The 7,340-nt window shown below is 45.2% G+C and overlaps 1 protein-coding gene across 3 annotated transcripts in view; it reads left to right on the top strand.

Moving 5' to 3' along the window:
• The first annotated feature begins 744 nt into the window (after positions 1–744).
• The window catches only part of STEAP2 (STEAP2 metalloreductase), a 28,045-nt gene continuing 21,449 nt past the window's right edge, over positions 745–7,340 (top strand). The window contains exon 1 of one of the 3 annotated variants that reach the window (XM_054020526.1): positions 745–1,068. The gene's annotated coding sequence lies outside the window, so the exon portion shown is untranslated. The remainder of the gene's footprint in view (positions 1,069–7,340) is intronic. The other 2 variants (XM_054020525.1, XM_054020524.1) reach the window with 2 other exon arrangements.

Below are 7,340 nucleotides of genomic sequence, written 5' to 3'. Positions count from 1 at the left end.
GCACTCAGTGCAGAATTCAGGCCTTTGGCGGGAATTTTTACCTCCTGATTTCCTACCATGCCACCGCTGACAATGGCTCAGTAAAGAAGAACAGGAATACTTGTGGCACCTTGGTAGATGTGCAGGTGAACGAGCCCCTGATGGTATGGCTGATGTGATTAGGTCCTATGATGATGTCACTTGAATAAATATGTGGACAGAGTTGGACTCTCAGAGTTGGTAAGACAACTCCCACCTGTTCATGCTCTCTGTATGTGTGTATATATCTCCTCAATATATTTTCCATTCTATGCATCCGAAGAAGTGGAAAATACAGTAGGAAGACACACACACACCATGAAAAAATGGGTGTTGCCAAGTGGGTTTTAGCCCACGAAAGCTTATGCTCTAATAAATTTGTTAGTCTCTAAGGTGCCACAAGTACCCCTCATTCTTTTTGCGGATACAGACTAACAGGCTGCTACTCTGAAATCGGTAAAGAAGCTGCATTTTTGAAACTAGTAACTAGAGGCCGGTGTGTCACACCGGCTCCTATTAAAGACAAATCAAGGCAAAAGCCGCTTCCTGCCGGGCCCAAATGCAGGGCCGAGTAGGAGGGGGGTTTCGAGTCACAGACAGCCCAGTGACCAGCCTCTGACGGTGAGCGGGGCTCTCTGGACCCGGGGTCTCGGATGTCTGTCCTCTGCATTAGCCGGGTCTCCGCGGCTGAGGAAGGGCTCCAGGCTTACAGACCACAAGGGGTTTGGGCTCAGGAGGAGTCACCGCTCCGGCGGAGAGGGAGGGCTGAAGTCCGGCCAGCAGCGACTGCTGCAGCCCCCTTGGCCTCCCTGCACACACACTGCTCCATCGCGCCGTGTCACTCCGCAGCCGCCCCCCGCCCTCTGCCTGTCGCGGCGGCTGTAGGAAGGAGCCGGAGCCGGGGCCGGGGCCGGGCCGGCCTGTGGTGAGCTCGGGCCCGGCCGCAGGGGGCGGGCTGGAGGAGCGGGAGAGGCGCCTCCCTCCACGGGCTGGGGACCGGAGTCCGGAGAGAGACGCGGCGCGGCTGCTGCGGGAGGCTCGTCCCGGGAGGTGAGCGGGTCCCGGGCGGGGCGGGAGGATGCATCCCCCCGCGCACGTCTCCGCGGTGGGCTGCACGGGGGAGAGGGGGGGTCTTCGGGCGAGCCTTGTCCTGACCGTGGGCCAGAGCCCTGCGGCCCCATTCATCCAGTGCCCCCTCTCCTCTCCATCGTCGGGCCGGGAGCATCCCGGGCTGGGCAGAGCAAGCGCCGGGGGGGCAGCGCCACAGACCTGCGCTGCTGGGGGCTTCAGCCCAGCGAGTGCGACTGGCTTCCAGCAACCCTTCAGCACAGCAGCGCCCTGCCAGGCCTGCTGTAGCTTGTCCCCCTACCCCCGAAGAAACGGCTAGGGGGGCGCATTCTGCACTGATCGTCAGCCTCTTTTTGCACGCACACCCTGCAGTTCAGTGGGGCACGCAGGGTGTAAAGTCAGCCCGGAACTGGACCCAGTGCATGTTATCGTGGGCAGGTCACATTTTGAAAAGCACCCCAAAGTCACTTTCAGTGTCAACTCTTGTCAGTGGGACTCCGGCTGGTAAGTGACTTTGGCGTGTTGGGAAATGTCCCCTGAGAAGGTAGGTACCAGGCCAAATTCTGCTCTGTTGCACATCAGTCATTTCTTCACTGACTTATTATGGTAGAAGCTAGAGGCCCCAACCAAGATCAGGGCCCCCATTGTGCTAGGCACTGTACAGATGAATAGTGAGAGATAGTCCCTGTCCCCAAAGAGTTTACAATCTAAAGAGACAAAGCATGGGAGAGGGGAGTGACCTAAATAGAGAAGTGACTTGTCCAAGGTCCTACAGTAGATCAACGGCAGAGGCAGGAATAGAATCTAGGGCTGGCCTACACGTAAAAATTAGGTCGACATAGTTACGTTGCTCAGGGATGTGAAAAATCCACTCCCCCCTGAACATCATCGCTGAGCCAACATAATCCCAGTGTAGTAGTTAGGGTTGATGGAAGAATGCTTCCATTGACCTAGCTAACATCACTCAGGGAGAGGGTGTACCTACAGCGACAGAAAAACCTCTTCTATTGGTGTAGGATGTGTCTACGCTACAGGTTTATGCCACCATACTAATTGCACCATAGCTATGCTGGTGCAGCCCCTATAGCGTAGACATAGGTTTCCTGGATCCCAGCCTAGTTCCCCAGCCTCTATGCCACATTGCCTTTCACATTACACCAGTGTAACTGAGAACAGACTTTGGCCCAGTTGTCTATGTGCAAGCTGGGAAACCACTGTGGATTCTTTTAAGATGAAAGGACTTAATTGTTAGAGAAGGTGTTTTAATTAATTACTTTACTTAAAAACAGGTTCATTGACTAGGAGCTTTTCTCTTTCTCATTTTTGCCTTTCAGTTTTTGACATTCTGTCTCATTTTTCTATGTTTCTATTGCTCTGTATTTTTTATTTTTTCTTCTCTTTCCCCTTATTTCTGTCTCTCTACCTTTCATCCTTTTGTGTTTCTTTCTTTTTACACGTTCCTAGAAGCTACAAGAGGAAAATTAAAAAGGAAACCATCATCTTGAAAAGCATATTTCTGACTGAAACATTTGTATTATCCGTAGTAAAAAGTAACACTCAAGATAACTATAAGTGAAATAAGTTGGCAAAAAACAAATATTTTTCACTTTTTTAGTTTGTGTACTTTGTCCATTTGACAACACTTTGTGTATAACCGGTTTCTCTTTTTCCCCTGTAAAGTCAGTCAGTCAGTGTCTCCCTGGCTGAACCAACCCTTATCAGCTTCAGTAGAGTAGCAGAATAAAATATTTATTTGATAGTATCCTGTTAACTATCAAATGACCTGTAGAACAGGGATTTAGAATTTACCATGCCAAACCATATCATTAGTCCATTAAGTCTGGCACATAGCGCCTTGCCCAAAAACAAACATAAGACCCCAAATGAACCAAAAACTAACCAACCAAAAATTCTATATTTAAGACACTTAGCTGGCTAGTTGTGCAGTGTAGAGAGATTCCTTCCTTCCTAATCTCCACAGGTGAATTATGACAGTGAAATATTATTAGGTGAAGCATGAGATATGTATTTACTTTCTCCTGATTGTATTGGCTCTGTCAGCACTGGTTCTCCACTTGTGAGGTAACTCCCTTCTCTTCATGTGTCAGTATAATAATGCCTACGTCTGTAATTTTCACTCCATATTTCTGAAGAAGTGGGTTTTGTACCCACGAAAGCTTATGCCCAAATAAATCTGTTAGGCTTTAAGGTGCCACCGGACTCCTTGTTGTTTTTGTGGTTACAAACTAACACAGCTACCCCCTGGTACTTTCTCTTGAGTGACTACACATTTTATTTTTTAAAATTCCATATAAAGATCCATCTGGCTGTCTTCCCAATTCTGCCAGTGCTGCGGAAAACAGGAAACCATTATTATGTATGGATGATTTTGAATGCTAGTTAATTTTGTGGAATTCTACTTGTATAACAGCTATGGGAGCTCCCTAAAGCCATCAAACCCTCTTGATCCTATCGCTTATTGGTAGCACCCAAGAAAACAGCTCAAGGAATGGTTTCAGAGCAGCAGCCATGTTCGTCTGAATCTAGCTCAAGGAATGTAGCTGTGGATGAAATAGTCCTTGTAAATTATTACTGGATGCCATAACCTTAGCTTAATGAGTATCTTAATACTTTGTACTCCACAACATTGCCTTAACGATATGTCAGTCTGTTTTTTTCCATGCTGTCTTCCAATCTGTAATTGTCAAAGCAGCTGGTGGTGGAATCTCTGAAGACAGCAATCTTGACATCACATCTGTTGAGTACTTGATTTGTGACATATGCCTTAACCTTACACAACAACGTCCCAGAGCACTCCAAAAGCAGACAATGTTGGATCAAAATTTCAGTGAAGTGCTGCTTGTATGTTAATAATGGGTTTTCACAAAGATAATCTTCCTTAGTTTGCAATGCAATTCAGCCACCAATATCCCCTCCTCCCAAATGCTAGTTGCAATGCAGTCACCTGCATCTCTTGATCCAGCATTTTTCAGTCCCATCCTAATTACTTGATCCTTGGTGCTTCCTAATACTTTCCTTAATTATCTGGCTTTTTTCCACATCCTTATTTCCATTCTCCCACTCACCAGGGGTCTCAGGAGCACAGGGTTTTGTCCCATGGTGGTTTTGCTACCGAAGAGTGTATGTGTCTATGGAATGAAAGTAGAATGGGCAAGTTGTCTTGCAGAGAAGCCATCACTGCATGTCCTTTCACAGCTCCCAGCTAGGGCCGGATGGGCATTTGCCTCTACTTGTGCTACCTGCTACTATAGCTGCAGTCAAAGTGAGGGGAGCATGGAAAGCGGAGATGTGTTCACACCCATCAGTCTCAAGGATGTTTGTGATCCAGGCAGTCACCAGCACTTCTCAGCATAACAATTGTCTTGGATTGTTCACTCGAGATTTTCAATACTGTTGTTAAATTTAAAATTGACTCAGGTGCATAGGCTTGAAGGAGATGCACTAAAATGAAGCTGTCACAGGTATTGCTCAGTAGCCTACAGGGACAGTTGAGTCAGTTCAATATATATATATATAGCTACAAAGGCAAGGATGCCTTTGAATGGTCTGTTTGAATGTTCCCTTTGTCATTAAGGGAGTCACCACAAGTAGTAACCATAGACCAATCCACAGCTATTGAGATGGGCCTTCTATACCACATAGAGGAAGCTGGAACAGTATTAGGTGAAAAAGGCCTGCTTAAATGATAACTAGTGTGGAACCTCTTTAAAAAAGAGTTATGGTCCCCTCTTTCATTAGAACAGTCTAGACCTTGCCCATACTGCTGCTTCCTAATGCAGTGAAAGAACCAGTCAGGATGGGGAAGGATAGTGTAATGGAGCACAATCCTGAACTGACAATGGTGTGCTCATATGGTGCCTTTTTGGAAGGAAACGGGCATAACTATATCTGCATAGACCTAAGAAGGTCAATGTAGCAATAAGGTAGAAAGGTATATTCTTCCCATCATAGAAGGTACAATCTCAGAGTGAAATGCTAAAAAGTGTCCATTCTCATTTGGGCATTCCAAAAAAAGTAGTCCATTCCATTTTTATGTGTACAGTATAACTTCCAGCCCCCATTTCCCACAAGAGAATAGACTGGTGGGGAGATGAAGTACAAATAGCTAAGGGTTTCAGAGTGGTAGCTGTGTTAGTCTGTATCAGCAAAAAAAACCGAATTTATTTGAGCGTAAACTTTCGTGGGCTAAAACCCACTTGGCAACACCCATTTTTTCATGGTGTGTGTGTGTGTCTTCCTACTGTATTTTCCACTGCATGCATCCGATGAAGTGGGTTTTAGCCCACGAAAGCTTATGCCCAAATAAATTTGTTAGTCCTCAAGGTGCCACAAGTACTCCTTGTTCTTTTTGCAAATGGCTAAGAGAATTCTTGAGCAAAAAGCCCATGTGTTAGTTCTCCTGACCATAGGGCAATCTTCATGTCAGGCACTGGAGTGAATCCACCTCAAGGTTTTTGGGTCCACATATCAGAGTGACATAGTTAATTTTGTAGGGAAATGTTTGTCCTTAGGGGCCCTGCTAAAAGGATATAAAACTGAGAGATTATTCAAGTGAATTCAACTGGACAATACCCTCTTCAAGTCCAAAAGATTTTCAGATCTGGATGAGTAGAGAAGTTGGTGTTTTGTCTAAATATGTTATTATTTGCTGTTAAATATTCTTGTTAAAGATTGCTCATCGGTGGGGAAAGGTAAGATGTGTACTGTTTCTTTAAATCTGTAACAGCTAGGTAGAGGGAGGTTTGTGAATGCTCTAAGTCAGTGATACTCAGACCTCAGTGGTTCAGGAGCCAAATTAGCAATCAACATTACCAAAGACCCACAGTAGTGTGAATTCACTGTTTCATTTACTATATATACATATAATTTTCACCAATTATTATTATTTTATCAACTATAATTGGTTAACAACATAGTAAAAGCATCCTGATTGGTTAATACCTTAAATTGGTTAATAATTACATCTTACATAATTTCATATGTGCTGCAAAAAGCTGCAGGAGACACATTAAAGAGACACTTGTGGCTCCCAAGCCTCAGTTTGAGTATCACTGCTCTAGGCAGAAGTTCTACACTGAAGGTAAGATAGAAGCTTTAGGGACAATACTGTTTTCCTCATTCTACTAAAGTTTCTTGTTCAGGGTTAGAAGAAAATGATTGTGATTTTTTTTTTTTTTTTTTTTTTTTGGCCGTTGTCACCTGACACTCATCATCTCTGAAAGATCAGGCCAAAACATGATGTTGAGAGCCAATGTAACCCTGCTTCAATGTTTCTTCCATTGTTACAGTGCTGAATGAAAGGGTAATACATAGAGCTGTAATGTTGAATCCTTTGGCTAGCCTTCTCATTCAGGGTAAGTAAAATATCATTAGTTAGTAAGAGGTTGTTTCTTTTTTTGTTAGATTTGAAGGGTGTAAGTGATATGATATTGCGCCTGGATTGCCGTACAACTAGATGTGATAGATTGAACAACAATACTGTTTCGCAATTCTTAGCTTGGCATGCACCCAGGACCAAGAATGATTTTGCAGATATTTTATCTGGATATAAGGTTGTAAGACACTGGCTTCAGAAAGTACAACTTGCCTAAACTGAGTTGTTGCATTTAGATTCATTAGCTAGATTTCATTCTTCTTTAGAAAAGTCTTAGACTGTAAGCTCTTTGTGGCAGGGGCTATCTTTGTTCTGTGTTTGGATAGAACCTAGCCCAATGGGGTCCTGGTCCATAACTAGGGCTCCTAGATATGGAGATATCAATACCATAATACCTGTGATACCTGTGATAATACCAATAATAACTATTTGTCTTGCACAGTGGAAAAAGAAATAGACGTATTAGGCTTCCAGGCTATTTAATTGTTTGTCTCTCTTGTCTTACAAATAGGCTACATTAGGTCCCCTGATTGTTCCAGTAGTACAATCATGAATGCTACTGTGAGATTTCATCATAAGTCAACACATGTAACAACTGTACTAATAACCAGGGGCGGCTCTATGTATTTTGCCGCCCCAAGCACGGCAGTGAGGCAGCCTTCGGCAGCATGCCTGCGGGAAGTCTGCCAGTCCCGCGCCTTTGGCGTACCCACCGCCGAATTGCCGCCGAGGCCGCGGGACCAGCGGACCTCCCACAGGCATGCCGCCGACGGCAGCTTGACTGTCACCCTCATGGCGACCGGCAGGCCGCCCCCTGCGGCTTGCCGCCACAGGCACGTGCTTGGTGCACTGGTGCCTG

This window comes from Malaclemys terrapin, chromosome 2 (genome assembly GCF_027887155.1).
Source record: "Malaclemys terrapin pileata isolate rMalTer1 chromosome 2, rMalTer1.hap1, whole genome shotgun sequence".
Lineage (NCBI taxonomy): Eukaryota > Metazoa > Chordata > Testudines > Emydidae > Malaclemys > Malaclemys terrapin.
Note: the sequence above shows the minus strand (reverse complement) of the source record. Positions and strands in the feature narration are given on the sequence as shown.